This window comes from Athene cunicularia (genome assembly GCF_003259725.1).
Source record: "Athene cunicularia isolate RWA chromosome 2 unlocalized genomic scaffold, athCun1 chr2_part1, whole genome shotgun sequence".
Classification (NCBI taxonomy): domain Eukaryota; kingdom Metazoa; phylum Chordata; class Aves; order Strigiformes; family Strigidae; genus Athene; species Athene cunicularia.
Window position 1 is genome coordinate 14,171,649 of NW_020799095.1, and position 16,528 is coordinate 14,188,176.

General features: G+C 35.0%; 1 protein-coding gene across 4 annotated transcripts in view; it reads left to right on the forward strand.

The window, feature by feature from the left end:
- The window catches only part of TBC1D5 (TBC1 domain family member 5), a 325,748-nt gene that overhangs the window by 17,888 nt on the left and 291,332 nt on the right, over window positions 1–16,528 (forward strand). For all 4 annotated transcript variants that reach the window (XM_026842526.1, XM_026842528.1, XM_026842527.1 and 1 more), the window contains one exon: window positions 7,974–8,035. The gene's annotated coding sequence lies outside the window, so the exon portion shown is untranslated. The remainder of the gene's footprint in view (window positions 1–7,973; window positions 8,036–16,528) is intronic.

Below are 16,528 nucleotides of genomic sequence, written 5' to 3' on the forward strand. Positions count from 1 at the left end.
TGATGGCAAGGAACTTTGTTTTTCCTACTAGGTACTAAGTTACTTAGGTAACTTGTCTTCTAAGAAATAGTATCACAGACTTAAATGTTGCCATTTAGGTTTCTGTTAGTTGAATCTTTCCTCCCCTTTACTGTTTTATAGTATGCTGGCAAAATTACAGCATTTTCAATGATTAATTTTTTTTCTTTTTTTTTTTTTTTTATATAAGAATAGTATTTATCAGCCTTCTAATTTGTCTAAGTAACTTACAGGATCTAACAATATGTGACAGGTGCTTTTGTCTTTTGTAGACCTGGTCTTTCCATCCTTTTACATTTAAAGGTGAAGGTCTGATTTTTACTTCACTAATAACATAATATACTATAAATCTAATGATCTGTTTGGGGATTTGAATTTAAAAAGTGCTCCTGGTCTCACTCTCGTGGATAAACCAACTTCTTTTGTACAGTGGTTGCTAACAGAGGTGGCTATTTTATTGATGAATATGGAAAAAGTGTATAGTCCAGTGCTTTGTTCCATTCTTCTAATTTATGACACCAGTAATAATGGATGATGAATGAGATATCCAAAACATTAATAAATTATCTTAAGAGGTGTACTAAATCAAAGAGGAGGAGACTTAAGAAATAATCTCGTATAATGCCTCCAAGAAAAGTAAGCTAATTCCAGAGTCATTTATTCAGTGATATGCAAAAACCCAGAGAAATTTGTTGAAATTAAACTGCTATAGTTAGTATGATGTTAATATAACTCAGCGTTCCAAGTGTGCTATTCTAGACATTTGGATCGCCAGCTTCAGGTGGCAATAGATGTAAAACATACAGACTAAAATCATTCTTAAATATTTAAGTTAAAACGTTGAGTTTAAGCATGTTTAAAATAAAACCCAGCAATTTTATCCTACGTTGATGATGCTTACATCCTCTTCCCTAAATTCATCTATCCGCTAACAGTGTTGAAATTTGCAGCAGTTTTCTGCTGTGGTTTGCATTCGCTAACTTGATGATTCTGTGTGAAATATTCCAAGAGAAATATTCATTCCAAGAGAAACTCTGAAGCCTTTTGGTTTTTTTAGCAGTGAAGTTTCTGTGTTTCGTCCATTTGGATGCCATGAGCAATAGTTCTCCCAGTGACTCTGGCTATCTCGGAAGGAGCCTTCATGACAGAAGAGGCATTTGACTGCTTATGCAGTATTCATGTGCCACTTTGCTGTAGACAAGGAGCATCAAAGTAGTGGGCCAGTTTTATGTAAGCGAGCTATTGCCATTCCTACTAATTTGTTTCTTAGTAAACCCAGTGAAACTTAGCCACCATTACAATGGTGACTTTCTGGATATTCAAACTTAATTCAAAGATGTAATTTAATGCAGGCATAATGAACTTTTCAGTCATTAATTTAGTGAGATTTAGGGAGTGCAAATGTTACCGCTGTTGGTAGAAATAAAACATCCTGAAGGTGGTATAAGGTTTTCCATTTCATAAACTGATGCTTTGAGGTTCTCTTAATGTGGTTTTTATCACTTTTAGATGACCTATGTGTGGGCTTAGATAATTTTGTCATCAAAACAAGAAATATGTCTTGTGTCCTCCTCTTGTTTTCCTTTTTTGGTATTTTCTTTCCATGCCTTGCACATTTGCTGGCGTTTATATGACTGTGTGGAACTGATCCAGCTGATAGATAATATATTTTTCCTTTATTGAGGTTATACAATGAGTTAAATGTTTTTGGTATGGAGTTAACATGATAAAGGCTATACTTTCTACATCAAGGACAATGGAAAACCCTTATCCTTGATGATTTCTAATCAAATTGGATCACCTTTGGATACAGATATTTAAACGTACCTACCTAGTTGTATTAAACTTATGATCCATTTCTGTGTTTCTTTCTTATGTGTAAAATAGTGCAAAAGAATATCTTGCTGTGCAACAGGGCCAGTGTAGTAAATGGTTTTCTGTATTTCATGGATGTCAACTTCCTTCTTGACTCAAATTATGCAGTGACAGTATCAAACTTCTGTTTTTTTTTTTTCCCCCCTGTTGTGATCCCCTTAAGAGCCTCAGTGCCATCCAAACTGGCCATAGTGGTCTGGATGGTGGCATGCTATCACTGCACTCATAATGCTTGTTTTACAGCTGGACATTTTCTGGATATACTACTTTCTGAGTTCCCACAATGCATTTTAATTATCTTCTTTCTACTCATAGCCTTAATTTAACTTTTAATTGTGGAATTTATTGTAGTTGCAATGCTTTACATAAAAGTTGTCATCAGAAGATGTCACCAGTTGCTTTCTACTTTTTGTTTCCTTTGGGTTTTTAATAAGTATACTGACTATTGTTAGTCATATGCTACTTCTAATCATTGATTTTGATGATGAGCAGTTAACATATTTTTTTAAAATAGTGAGTTGTAAACAGTACTTTCTTTTTCTGTTTCCACCTTAATCTAAGTTCGGGCATCTTGTGAAAATGTTGGTATTAATGCGAACTTAAATGAATGTGCTATATTTCTGAGTCAGAGTAGGACTGCTTTGGCTCAGTCAGCCCATACTTATGCAGATAAATTTTACTTGTTTTTCACCATAGCTTGCATGACCCGGTCTGTAATTTTTAACACTGTCAAGTTTAAAGAGAAGTGGAGGATATCAAGCATTTTTAGAAATTAGGATTTAAATCTGTTTTCTATGTTTATTAGATCTTTAGGCAGGAAGTATATAGATCTTCTTTCCAGTGTGCTTGTCTTACCCATTATTTCCTATTATCTTCTTCTTGTCATTTCTATTGGAGTTTCACATGTAATTTTTTAAGATATTTTCTTCACCCTTCCATTTATCTTAAGGTCAGCCTTGGCTAGAAAAGTATAAACCTTATAGTCTTCAAGGTGATTAACTCATAGCACTGCACTGTATAAAAGAAATCAGGGTCTTTCTGTGTTGATATCTGTGATTTTAAAACTGTATTGGTGATTAGGGTGGGATGGATTTCCTCTTTCTGTAGACCCCCAGACTTTCTCATTGTGTTCAGGATGAAATCAAGATCTGTTGAAGATCAAGAAGGTGTTTCCCAGTAAGGGAAAGATTGAAGAGAATTTATTTGCATTATCAGTATTTGCCATGATGCCAGACTTTAGTTTAAGAAAAATAACTATTAAGAAATCAACAGAATCCTATCATATGTTCAATACCTTTCTCATTATGTTCAGTGTGAAATCAAGACCTCTTAAAAATCAAAAAAGTCCATTAAACAGTGTGTTAGAGGTTAGAGTGCTTGTTTGTGATTGTGGTAACATTCCTTTAAGTTTCTTCTGTCTGTGATACAGTATAGGAACTTGAATCATCATTATATATCTAGATGAGTGCTCTAATGTCTCTATGCTGCTTTTTGTTCTGGAGAATATATCTCAAAATCTCATAATGGATAAATTTCACTTGAAATTAATTGGAGCAGACAGCCAAAAAGAGAACTGTAGCAGTACTTGGCGTGTACGACACTCACCTGGTTAAAAGATATGTAGACTCAGCACCTCATTCAATTACTTATAGAAAGTAGAAATATTCTGTATTTTGAAGAAATGTAAGTATCTGTATTGGTGTTAAAATACAGAAAAAGAGATTCAGCAGTTCTTGCTTTACCAAAATTGGAGCATAAGCCTTTCATCCAATAACAACAAAGAAGGCCTAAATTGGGAGAGCCCTTCTATGGAATAAGACATGATATGAACTTTCTGAGAGTAAGATGCAATATCCACTCTTTTTTATGTGAATATCCTTAAAGAACAGCCACCATGTAAGATGATGACTGCACACTGTATAACTTACAAAGTAGTCAGTCCTTCATGTGCAAATCTGTTCAGTTTGTAATTTTGTGTTTGATAGTTCAATAAATAGGGCATCTGAAATAAAAAAATGTAATTGCAGAGTAAATTTTCAGCCATGTAAAAAATGTAATTGATGCAGTAGTACGTTTTGTGATGGCAACGGAGGAGTGCTTTGACCTTAAGTATATTACTTGAGAGCAGGGTTGTACTCTTTCATGTATATGACATTTGAGGGCTTATTAGAATCGAGAAGTGCATGACTAAGGTTCTTTGAAAAAGAGAAAAAACCTTTGAGTAATAGAATGTGAGTATGGAGTAGCTGTAAATTAATTTTTTGCCCACTCCATTTATTTAAGCATTAGTTAAGTTTCATCATTTCTAATTAATAGACAATGCAGTGTTTAAATAGGGTAGTAATTGTGTTTTAAAAACACAATAGAAGAGTGTCTTTAATTGGAAAATCAAATTTTGCTACCAAAATAAAGATCCCATAGTTTGGAGTACTTTCAGGTTAATATTTCATGGAGCAGTCCACAGTGAATACTGCAGATCAATACAATGAAGGGTTAATTGTGAAAACGGATATAACTTTTATTTTCTTATAAATCAAGAGGTTGGTAAAATGTACGCTTACTGTTGATCATTAGAATACAAAACTATCTGTTAAAATCAATTAACATGCATATCTGATGACTGATTGTATAAATATGAAAGTCAAATAATTGTAATCGTTAACCATGGCTTCAGGTCATATGAGTTGTCAGCTCAAAAAAACTAGACGAATAAGAGGTTGATTTGCATATATTTAATGTGGCATGCTGTTCATATGGGAATTTGAGATAAACCTTTGCTAGTAATCTGCTTGTTTTTATCTAAAAATCAACTAGGAAACATGGGTCATAATAGTCAAGTGGGCTGTGTGTTGTATTGATAGCAGTTGATTCAGTAGTTTGAGATTTAACATTTTACTCTAAGTTTTAATATTTTAAAATTTATTTTTTACTAAGAGACAATTGGAAGAAGCTGGTTTAAAAGTTATTCAAGAAATACCCAAAGTTCTTACCAGGAACATAGCAAAATTATCCTATAACTGGTTTTAAGACTTAGCTACATTTACAGGTTTTAGTTAGAATTAACAATATGTATAACAAGCACTTTTTTGCTTTTTATAAAAAAAATTAAAAATATATTAAACTTTTTAATAAAGTAATGTACTGAGTCACAAAAATATCTATGTGAGGTGACTTTAATTTAATTGATCAATTGTAATAAAGAGAAGGAGGGAGGTGTGACAGAGGAATGAGGCTTCTGTCCTGGAAAGGATTTACATATTATTTAAGTTCCTGAATATAATAATCCATTAATAATAATTATGGATAAAATATGGATTAAAATTATAAATAATAAAACAATGGATATATGGATAAAAATTATGGATATAAATGGATAATAATCCATGCTAGTTTGGGGGTTTTTTTTCATTGATAATGCAAAATATTCTATGTAACTCATAACAGTTCAAAAAATCCTTGAAATGTGTCAGAATATAGTGGACAGCACCATACATTGCCTATAATTTGGTTAAGCATGTCTGTCCAGTCCAGCCTTTCTCTTTTCCCCTGTGTTTTAAAAAAAAAAAAAAAAAAAAAAAAAAAAAATCCTGTCCTAAATTTTGAAATTGTATCATAATCTCTAAAATTTCTCTGGTTCCTGTGTTCATGAGTTTCCAAAGGGGAGAAGCAGCAGTATGTGGTTTCTTTTGATCTGATTTGTACCTGCAAACTAAGAAAACTTCTGATGGTGGCAGTATCAAAAGGTAGAGAATAGATGATCTTGCTCAGTACTTTTTATTGTGAGCTTTATTTATAATTTTGTCATTGTAAATATTTGAATTTTTTTCTTGAGTATGTGGTACAATCCAGTTCCATGCATTATCACCCAAATTAACTTGAGTACCAGCAAGGTGGCCTTCTTATTGTGGCACTCAGACTAGGCAGAGTACAGAACAATTTCTGGTATTCTTGCTCTGTGAAGTACACTTGAAGGACACTGCCTTTTGCTTTAGCCTTCTGTTGACCAATCTTTTGCATGATTTGTTGACTAAAGGCACCTATACTACATTTGAGGTTTGGAGTGTGAAAGGACCAGCTGATAAATTAGAGGAATAGAGTCACATTCAGTTTCTGCCCCCTTTACAGCTTGTGTTGGATGCAATTTGTGTTTGATTGCAAGAGACAGAAAGGTGGCTGTATCTCAGGTCACTGGCTGTTTTGTGTCCTTTCATTAAATGATTTACATGTCTATTTGAGCATGGAATTATGACCCTCTTAACTTAGAAATAGTTGTGTGAGAAGGTCAGTTCTGTAACTATAGATGAGAAGCCCAAGTTAAACAGGGAAGTAATTAAAAACTAAGTAAATTTTAAAAGGAAGAAAAATGTGGTTTTAAGACATTGTTGACTGTAATTACAGTTTTAGCTGTACTCATTGGTGAAAAATCACTTTGCTACTAGAGGCTGCCAAGCTGCAGGTGAATGAAGATGCACTATGACTAAGTGGTACTTCCTAGAGAAGGTCTGTTTCCAGAACCTCAGGATCATTCCTGAGCCATTGTATGTCCCAGTAATCCTCAACATCTTCTAAAGTGTGATGGTATATACTGCTTTTAAAAGTATCCATTACTTTTAAAAAGGGGATTTGGGATATGTATGATTTGTTTTGGGGGTGGATGAGGTTTGCAGATGTTGTGTGGGAATTAATTGTTGTTCTCGGACAGAAATCTGGGCACTGAAAGAGAATACCTTAGCGAAAAATCCATTCTCATATGTCCCATTTCAGAAACATGCATTGTGAGAAGAAAGTGCTTCAGAGTCCTTAAAATATAGAAGTTTTTTGTACTCTTGTGTTTTGGGGCTTGCAGTGTTATTAGTTCAAAGGGGGGAGGTATGCTTTTTCATGATGACTATATTTAGCCAGGAGGAATAGTCCTTTTTAAAGCAAACTGAAATGAGTGTATAAGAGCGTGAAATTATCAGCAGTGCTAGTGCACATTTACATTACTTCTACATACTCTTTTGAATGACCACACAACAGAACAAGTACTTCGTTTCCACTGTGTTGATTTTTCTTGACAAAACATGGCAGTCCATCCAAAGGAGGGTGTTTAGCCAAGATAAATATAAAATTTATGATTAAGCAAAGTGTTTCCTTATTATAATCCCTAAAGAGAATTTGAGACTTGTTAAATATAATGTGCCCAGGTAGTTTTAAGAGTAAATCACACTTTATGCTTTTAAATACTGAAATACAGCAACACCACCAACCATTTGAGATCTTACCTGTGGAAACAACACTGCATACTGATTTCCTTTGAACCAAGTAGCAAAAACACATGCATATATACAATATATAACCGCAAATTTGATGTATTCATTCAGTTTTACAGTCCTGTACAGAGATCAAGAATCTGTTTCAGTAGCATAGTTTATAAAACCATGTCTCATTCTTTCCTGTAATGTGTGTTATGGAAGAAAGCAAATAAACTGTTTTGACAGAATGGATAAAAATTGATAACATGATTACATTTCTGGCACATTTCTTTATATAGCTGCTATATTTACAGAATACCACTTTGAAGAAAACTATGGTGATTGTCAATGTTATTTATTAAAATAAATGGAGAATGAAAATTGATTCAGGAGATGAGTGGATTTTGACCTTTGTGGTACCAATGTTGGCTTTGGAATGCAATGTTCTAATTAAATTGTGAATGTACTTAGATAGTGGATATTAAATGATCTCACTGTATTCTTTCAAGGACTATGAACTTCCAAAATCAAGGATAACATTAGATGTCAGCCAAGTATTTTGTCCTTCTCGTGGTTTGTCTTTACATCTGAATTAGTGCCAGTTTGCACAGATTGTGTGTCAGCTTAAATACAAGAAACAGGCCTCAGTCTGCTTGAACTCATTCCACCAAAGACTTCTAAAAACTTTTGGTAGTCTGCAGACTGTAATGGTTGTTTCACATTAAGTTGCTTTGTAGAATTACAAAACAGCTTTTCTTGTGCTTTCAAATAAAATGTTGTCATCCGCTAATGAATGAGATACCATCTGTAATAATTAAGGTTATTCTACTTGTTTTCCCCCTGCAGCAAAAGTTCTGAAGGTTTGCAGAAGACAGTAAGAGAACCACCAGGAAGACTATTGCAGTATTGTAAGTACTGCACCCAGAAAAAAAAAATAGTAGTGAATTAAGAATGATGTAAAGAGATTTTCATTTTCGGGGGGGAAAAATGAGCTACATAAAGGGATTACATGTAAAATACAGAGCAGGATGTATTGTAGCAATCATGTTAATAATTTACAAGGGAAAAACTGCACTCTTGTAAAATCTGAAATTGTATCCTTGTGCAGCGTAATCAGGAATTTACCAATAGCAGTGAAAAATATTTCTCTATTCACCAAAGATTGATCTAGTTTATATACATTTGTTTATTTAAAACTATCAGAATTTAGAAAATCATTGTAGTTTTGTAGGTTTGTCATTTGTTTTAGTGACTTATTGTTTAGGTTATTTTGCAGAATTATTTATTTGCTGATTTATTTATGTATTTCATTATTTATTTATTTGATTATTTAGTAAATTATTTATCTGATGAATTATTAATACATCTTCATGACATGCTTTAAATTATTTATAACTTAATTTTGAGTTTATTGCTTTTCGACGCTGCATTGTTACTGACTAGTTTTGATTTTTTTTTCTTGGTTCTTGAAAATTAAAGTACTAGCTCTAAGGCAAAAGTATATTCTTTGCAGAATCCATAGATGGTTTTCAGTGAAGTAATTTACCATGTAGATACTAATTTTGTTTAGCTTTATATTGCTTAATATCACTTTTCTACTTATTTAGCATTTGCTTCTGTTTTTTCATCGATGTGTCAAGATGAAATGAGTGACCTTTAAGGAGCAAAGATAAATGTTTACTTTAAAACATGTAGAAACAGAGTAGTTCTATTTCCCCCTTAATAAGTATCCTTCAATTATTCTTAAAGTTAACTTGAGATGTTTTTTGTCCCAATAAAATGGATGTTTTTTAAATAAAACTCTTGATATTTGAACTAATACATTTAACTTTTAATAAGAAAATAATATATTCACATTAATAACTCATATGGAGAGTTCCTTTTTAGCGGCAAGGTTTTAAGTATATGGGGAGGAATGGTTGTATCTCTAGACATATGCAGAAGAGGAAGATACATATGGAGAGGGAAGTTGGATAGTAGGTGGGTTTTTTCCCCCATTTTTTTTTGCATACATAGGAATTTATAAGCTCAAAAAATTTAACGTGTCTGTGTTGTGTGTAAACTACTCTGTGATCACAAAGAATCATTCCTAGTGCACAACATACTGTTGTGAAGCCTGTTTTTGTGTTGCTTTCTTTTGCCAGTTAAAAAGGCCTGAAATCTCATCTTTTACTCCAGAGAGACTTGAGTGAATGTACAAAAGCAGCATAAGGCGCCAATTTTAGGCTTCAATTTTGGGCTTCATGTACGAGCACCAGCTCTACGGTGTGTCCAGGATCAGAACTGACTCAGAGTTAATTCTGACTGATGTTTTTTTCAGGACAAATGAGCCTCTTACCTGAAGTTGCCTATTTCACCTCAGGTCCCAATGAGTAACTCGTTGGGCAGTCGGAAGCCACCTTGCAGGGGAGCACTGTGACTGACAGCCCTGTTTCAGAGCTGTAATGAATAGGGCAAAGCAGCAGTTCCTCTGCAAAAGTGCCGTGTGCACAACGTGGCCTTTATTCTAGGTTTAGTGCTTGAAATGAATTACTATATACTTTAAAGTTTTAACACAGCATGGAAAGGCTGCATTGTACATTTCAAGTTTCAGTGCTGTTGAAATACAGTAGAAATGGCCTCTGTAGACAGGTTTCACTATAGAACTTAAATTATGCATGTGTATATCCAAATTCCTTATTTTGAAATATTGAATGTATGAATATTTAATTTGTATCTTGCTTTAGTATCTTCATATGCTTGCCTTAAAGGAAGCTGTTTCCTTTGATTTATATACACGGATAAAAATGTGTGTACAGTATGTATCAATGGTTTTTCTCTCTACGGTGTTAGATGAACAGCTTCAGATAATGATAGCTACTGATTTTTATTCTTCAGCTTGCTACTATTGTATAAAACGTAAATTTGTCTTATTTGTTCTATTAATCTTACTTGAATTTCAAATACATTTGCTTTTCAGAAATATTTTCTTAATTACATACATTAAGAAAAGTCAATTATGTTGCAGATCTCAACCATGCAGTACTTTTGGTCTGTGCAGAGTAACAAAGCTCTGAATATTATTATTTGGGGCAGAGTTCCAATCTGAAATTTACATTTCTCCTTATTTAAATGTTTTCACTGAAGCTGAGAACTCCAAGGGAGTTCCTCAACATATACTAGTTTATGTGACATGCTCTATGGAATTTAGTAGTCACTCTTATTTCATTGGGTAAATGAGGTCTTATTGTTGAATAAGACCTATTATAAGCAGTTACAAAGGTAAGTGCTGTCAGTGCATTCTGCCACCAGTTTCTCGAGTATGAAACACTTCCTGAAAGATGTGCTACTACTGTTATAGGGTAATATAACGCAGCTTATGTGTTGGCACCGAAAGTAGCTACTTCATAATGATGACAAGTGAAAGTACAGCCAAAGGTCATATTAAACAAGAGATTTCTTTCACACCTCATCCATTTTCTGGATGTGGTATGAAAATAGCTTTGTTCCCTACACTTCAGTATTTTTAAAAAGAAGTTATCTTGAAAGATTTTTTTATGCCTTGTATATTATTTTGTTTACGTTTTAAGAGCTGGACTGTGGAATTCTAGCATGCTAACTTTGGTGCTACAAAAGTGTTTGAAATTAGCTTAAATTTTGGGTGCAATTAGACAACATAAGTAGTATTTCATCTCACTATACTTTTTTGGTTTGCGAATTTGCTTAAAGGCATAACTTTAAGTTCTAGAAAAAGAACTATTAATGTGCAAAGTGGTATTTATATTGATGTTGCATGGCTATGGTTTTATGCTCTTTTTGAATCTTTTAAGAAGAAAGATATGGATTTTATTTTTTTTCTGAAAATTGCAGCCTGTTGTTTAGAAATAGAAAAAAGAGAACCTATCCATGTTGACAGACTGTTTCTTAGCTCTGTTTTAAAGAGATCTTGCCAGTAGTGTGAAAGGACGCTGTATGCGTCCCCCATCTTACACTGAAACGGTCAACCAACGGGATGCTAAAATAAGGTGTCATTTTAAAAACTTGAATAGTCTCGTATAAGATAATGAAAATGAAGCTGGCTTGTTTCACAGAGGGTGCTGAACAGTTAGGAGATGCTGGTTAGGAAGCCTAAATCTGGTGTATTATTGGTAGGTGTATTTCTGTTCTAATCTAACTCCATAGAAATCGCAGAAGCCATATTAAGCTCTTCTTCAATTTATTCCATGCAGATAAAAGAATTTACATCTCATGAGTCATATATTTCCTGTTGTATCTTTAATACAGCCATTTTTAGTATTTTTCTTGCCTCTCTCCTCTATTGGTATGCTTAGAGAGTCTGTGTGCAGGAGCTTGTTATTTCACCCGTGAGGCAAGGAGGAGTTCAAATCAATAGCAGTGTGTTGTTGACACTAAATGATGTTTCTTCTTGCCACAATAAGACTTGATTTTGTCATCCTAATGACGCTAGCTTGCCTCACAGAATAGGGATCAGCACTCTCTCAAATCAAACTTTACAAGTATTAAAAAAGTCCTTTGAAGGAAGTACTAGAGAAATACTCCAGTATTTGTAACCAAACACATACATTGGCTTTGTAAAATAAGTGTTTAAGTTCTGTTTCACTTTGTAGGGAAACTGCTTTGCAATGCCTTTTGGAAGTCTGTGTTAAAGGAAGTAAGATTGCTCAGAGCTGACAGTGATGAAAGCATGATGTTTTAAAAAGAAATTATGAAAAACATTATTTAACATATAAGTTCATGTAAAATATGGATCATATTAAGACCTCAGCTAAAAAAACAAAAACAAAAACAAACAACAAACAAAAAAATCTCAAGCTAGTAGAAATTCTGTATGTTTCGCAGAAAAATCTTTGGAACGCTGCCTAGAAAGAGGATGTTTGCAAGGGGAAAAAGGTACAGCCACACTAGGTCTTGGATTGCACTCTATAGCATGGTCAAAAAGTAGTAAGCAGTTGTTCCTGACTTGAACGAAGGATCCCACTGGGAGACAGGAGCTGAACAAAGATGTGAATTTGAGAAGAAATAGTGTAATCATGGAAACCAATAGTATGATGATAGGAACTTATGGGCATAATGTTGGTAGCAACAGTGGGTTATTGAGAAGCACGAGATTTTTTGTGTTGGACACCTGAGTGTGTAGTGTCCAACATCAATAGCAGAGTTGAATCAGCCTATTATATTATTATGTCCTGGTTTGAGTGAGTGCAGGGTTTTTTTGGTAGCAGGGGATGGGGCTACAGTGGTGGCCACCTGTGAGAAGCTTCTCAGAGCTCCTCTGGCTCCAAGTCAGACCCACCTTTGCACCAAGGCTGGGCCAGTTAGCTGCACTCTGTGATAATGTATTTAAGAAGGAGAACCTGGGAGGAGTTGTGGGAGTTGTGAGGAGGAGTGGTGAGGAGGACATCTGTGTAAACACTGAGGCCAGTGGAAGGAAGGAGGAGAAGGGAGCTGTGCCAGAGCAGGGACTCCCCTTTCCCACCTTGCTGGTATGGCAGAGCCACTCCCTGCCATCCATGGGGGTCCACAGTGGAGTAGGTACTGATTTGGAGCCTGTGAGGGGCCCCACACCGAGTTAGGTGCCTGCGCCTGGAGAAGGCTTGGGACCCCATGGGAAGAAGCCCCCACTGCTGTAGTTTGGTCTTGGGAGGACTGCAACATGCAGGGGTGACCCACACACCCATGAGAGTGGCTTATGTCAGAGCTGATTTGTGGAGGACTGTCTCCTGTGAGAGAGGGACCATGCTGGAACAGGGGAGGAATGCCAGAAGTTCACCAAGGTGGAAGAAGTGGCAGGACTGACTGCACCTCCCATTCCTTGCTCCCTGTGCCACTGGCTGGAGGCGGTAGAGATACTGGGGCAGAGATGACTCCGGGAAGAAGGGAAGGATGGGTGAAGATGTTTTCAAGAAGTGGTAATGCTTTTAACAGTCCTGCTCTATCTGTTAAGTGTTGTTGTTAGTTTCTGCATTAAATTTATGTTGTTTTTTTCTTCACACAATGAGCTTGTCTTTTGCCTGTGCCTTAAAGGATGAGATCATCCCTCTATATCCTTATCTCAATTTCCTGGGTCTTTTGTTTTTCTTGTCAATGCTGGGTGAAAAAGGGGGAGTGAGCGGCATCTTTGCTTATTTTCCCCTTCTCAGTGCTGGGGGAGAAGGGGGGAGTGAGTGGCTGCATGGTACTCTGTTGCCCTCTGAGCCCAAACCATGACATATTAAAGCATCCTATTCCTTACAACATATTTATACATTTATATATGATACATATCTTTCACTGTATGAAAGAAGTTACTTTTTTATCTGAAAGAACATCAGAAGATATTATGGCTGTATGGTTAAACATTCTCATGGTTAGCTGTGAATTTTAACTTTAATGTTGAACCCCAGCAGCCTGTTCTAGGAAAGCCTTTTAACAGTAAGCAGCTTTACTAGCAACTGCACACATGTAGCTTTTCCATTTACACTCTTTTCATTGTTTCATATTTTTATGCAAAGCATGGGTTCTCAGATGTTCATAGTGTAAACTGCAATCTAATTTTTTTTTTGTTTTACAATATCTCCCCTTCTCTTTTCTTCTATATGATTTTCATAAAGTCCCCTGACATAAACTGTCTGCATATCATATTTCCTGGAGAGGAAATGCCTCCTATTTTTCAGGGAGTGAAAAAAGTCATTGTGAAAATTACAATAACTAGTTATACTTCAGTAACGGTATGAATATTATATAAACTTTAAGCAATATTTGGTGAGTTTTTAATGAACATTAATTGCAGGAAATGAGTAGCACCTGAAAGAAGATGACCAGCAACTTCAGAAATGTACCTCATTGCTCATCTACCTTAAATCCTGAAAGTTTTTGATGATTCTCTTTCTCGCTGAAATATATTTTGAGTTAGGTCTACACCAGGAGCGCTTCACCAGTTTATTTATACTAGCAATACACATCTACCTCAGATACAGTTTACTAGCAAAGTGATGGTAAGAATAGCTTAGTCTTGTTCATGCATACTTTATTCTGTCTCCAATGCTGAGAGAAGCTAAAAAACAGTTTTGCTAGTGTAACCTCCCCTTAGTTGCATGAAGTTAGCACACTTGTGGAATACCAGCAGCACACTCCTATCCTGCCACATGTAGGTGTAATATCTTGCTGTATACGTTAAGATACCTACCAGAAGGAACCTCTAACATCTTGTCAGCAGTACAGTGAAGATGCAAGAAGCTTAGTGAAGAAGGCTCTGCCTAGTATGGTGACTTGTCTCTACTGAAATATCTTTTTCCTTTTAGCTGAGATTCTGCTATTGTAAACATTTGAGTGTAACCTACGACAAGCTGATAGTGGCACTGAAGTTGATGAATATATTCTCTTACAGCAGTATATTTAGTAAACACTATTTTTAGACTATTTTCTTTATCTCAGGCTCTTGCATTTGACATATGCTTATAGCTGGATTTAATGTTCCTTACTCTCTTGTGAGGATCAACAAACATAAAAAAAACATCCCTTATAGTGGCTGCAAAACCAGGAAAAATATCAAATGCAAAGAGCTTTGTTATTCTACCTTGTTTGGTTGTTTATATTCTTTTGTGTGTGTGTGTGTGTGTGTGTGTAACTGCCATGTTTCAGTTGACCATAGGGTTCTAGGATTGTCCCATTTTATCATATTTGTGTTAATTCTGACATTTGATAAAAAAGTTGGGAGGTTTTAGATTAATACTGAAAAATTTAACTTTTGTACAATAAGCTTTAACATTAAATTCTTAAAATTTGTGGATTCAGGTAAACAGGAAGCAAATGCTCTGGAATTATAGTAGCTATTGATATTGAGAGGAATCTAGAAAATTGATGTATAAGCTTTTCTTTTAAATTTCTCCTAATTTGCAGCCAACAAATGAAATTGTTGCAATTATTTGACTAGATAATTTTTTTTTTCAGTTTCTGTATAGAACTGGTTTTGTGTCTGTACTATGCAACTCCATGCCATAGTATGTCTAAGCGATCTCTTTGCTTAACATTTTCACTCTAATTTATAAAGAGTTCTATTTGCCTTGCTATGCCTATTTATTCTCAATAAATACCTCTGCTACCTGGAAGTGAATGTAAAATAACTTGTTACCAAAATACGCTTCTCACTCACAGCCTGAAAAAATTATCTTTTGCTTCTCTTTAATCACCTATAATCTATAGTACTACTCTTAAGACTCCTAGAGAGAGACTTTATTGTATACACGTGCATGCAATACATTCTTAGAACAATTAGTAAAACTACAGGCACATCTGAAGGCATATTCTGCGTTTTCAGTGAAACATATTTTGAATAAGTAGCTGATCTATTGAGTGGAGTTGTCCATTGATTCTAAAGATATTTTTTTCTGTGCTCAGACAAATCAAGATGGTAATCATTTATAATTTCTTGCCTTCATGAAAAGGAGTGATGAATAATATGATTGGAAGGAATGCATGAGTCATGAAATGGAGAGCTGGGCAATCATGGAAAAATTCACTTTAAAAACTCTGTTCTGCGTACCAGGAGCCATAATGTGAGTTTAGTTTTCTGTAATATAATCCAGAAATTATGATGGTAGAGGTTTTAATAAAAGCCTTGGATGGATGAAAAACAACCCTCTAAGTCAATTCAAACATTGGTTGGTGGGTTATAAAAAGGAGTTCTTTAACTCTCAGCTAAAAGTCATTGTGGATACAATGATCAGAGGACACTTTCTTCTGACCTCCATATGAATGTAAAAATGAAATGTCATAAAATATACTACAGTTAATATGGAGTGAATGTAGACCCTACAGTGTTGAAGGTATCTGTACTACTATAAAACAGCTTTGAAAAGCTGTTAAAATATTGATAAGTTTGTAAAGCACTTCAGAAACTCTTCTTTCTATTTCAGATGTAGATCTGTGTAGCTAGTCAAGATTTGTACTCTCTTGGGTCTGCAACACATAAAAGAGAATAAAACGAAGTATTGTTACTTAAATAAATTGCTTAATTTGTCATAGCTCCACCCACAAAATATCCATCTGGTTTTCAGCTTTTCTCCTGTACTAAAGTCATCAAGCATGTATTAAAAAATTGCTCAGTAGAATCAAGCACCAGGTCTGTGTCCCAAGCAAGACTCACATAACCAGCTGTTCTCCCTGCAGTGACCTGGGCTAGGCAGCTTAGCATCTGCCTCTGTTTTCTTTTCAGTGGCCCAAGCCAGATTTCTTCAAAGCCTATTGCCGATATTTTTCCTGCAGTGACTCATGCTAATTTCTTTTACGTGCTACAGCTGGTTTTGAAAGATCTCTTCCCTTTTTCTTTTCTGATTTACTCTTTCTGTAAATTTAAAGAGGTGATTTTTAAAATTACTGGGTAATGTTGACCATAGGGCTGTTTTGGTTGTCTTGCTTTAAGG